The sequence below is a fragment of the Penaeus monodon genome, chromosome 29, assembly GCF_015228065.2.
Source record: "Penaeus monodon isolate SGIC_2016 chromosome 29, NSTDA_Pmon_1, whole genome shotgun sequence".
In the NCBI taxonomy this organism is placed as follows: domain Eukaryota; kingdom Metazoa; phylum Arthropoda; class Malacostraca; order Decapoda; family Penaeidae; genus Penaeus; species Penaeus monodon.
In genome coordinates this window covers 6,028,378-6,029,341 of record NC_051414.1, presented here as the reverse complement: position 1 = coordinate 6,029,341, position 964 = coordinate 6,028,378, and positions in this window count along the sequence as shown.

Genomic DNA, 964 nt, shown 5'->3' with positions numbered 1-964 from the left:
TTTTATACGTTTGTGGAATTCCCAAGAGTCCAGGTGTAATGTTATCTCCGGGCGCATCCAAAATCATCACGAAATTTGTTTTTCACATACCATGAAGCGAGACTGAATTAAACCCCAAAAATACATCCTGGCAGTGAAATACATGGATCAAACAGAATTTAAAATTAACCAAGAAACTGGAAAAACAAAACAAACCGAAAAAGAAAGCGGAAAAGCAGAAGGGGACGAAGCGCCAACAGGAAACCAGACGGACGAGCTCATCCCGAGGCACGAGAAAGCGCCCACTTAGCCGGAACCCGAAGTCGTATCTAGAAGCGATAACATTTACAACATCAAACGACGCAGTGCATCTGCTGCGCCGCCGTAAACATCACAAAGACGGCACTTGCCTGGATTAAGGGCCGGGATACCATTACCTAGAAATGTGGTCCTCATTTTGTGGGTATTGGTAACTCTCAAGGGGCGGTTGCCGTTCCTAGAGGTATGGTTATTTGGTGGATGGTCGTTATTTTCTGGGGTGATTATTGGGTGATTCGGTTGATTGGAATGGTTGTAGTACATTGCAGCGACCTGCTGTGGTGTTGTAATCGTCGCAGTGCATACGGTCATGGCAATGGCTATGGAAATTATAATGAAATGATTAATCGGATTTTTGTAATTATTGAATGCAGTCTAAAAATAGATGTCTCTTATGGTAATCACGATGAACATGATTAGAGTAATATATATTATCGCTTTCTTCACCATCGGCCACAGTTCTGTATTAAATATTAAATATATATGTTGACGTTGAGCACTAGTTACTTTTGTGTCGTTTACCTTTACAGATCCTTTCTAATAAAGAAAAAAATGCGAAAAAAATGAAAAGTAGTTATTTAAGTCTTTTCTCCCTCCTGATCTGAGAGATATATTGGCTAAAGATCCTTTTGCCTCAATCACAGGTTATCGGCGAAATGGCAAGCGT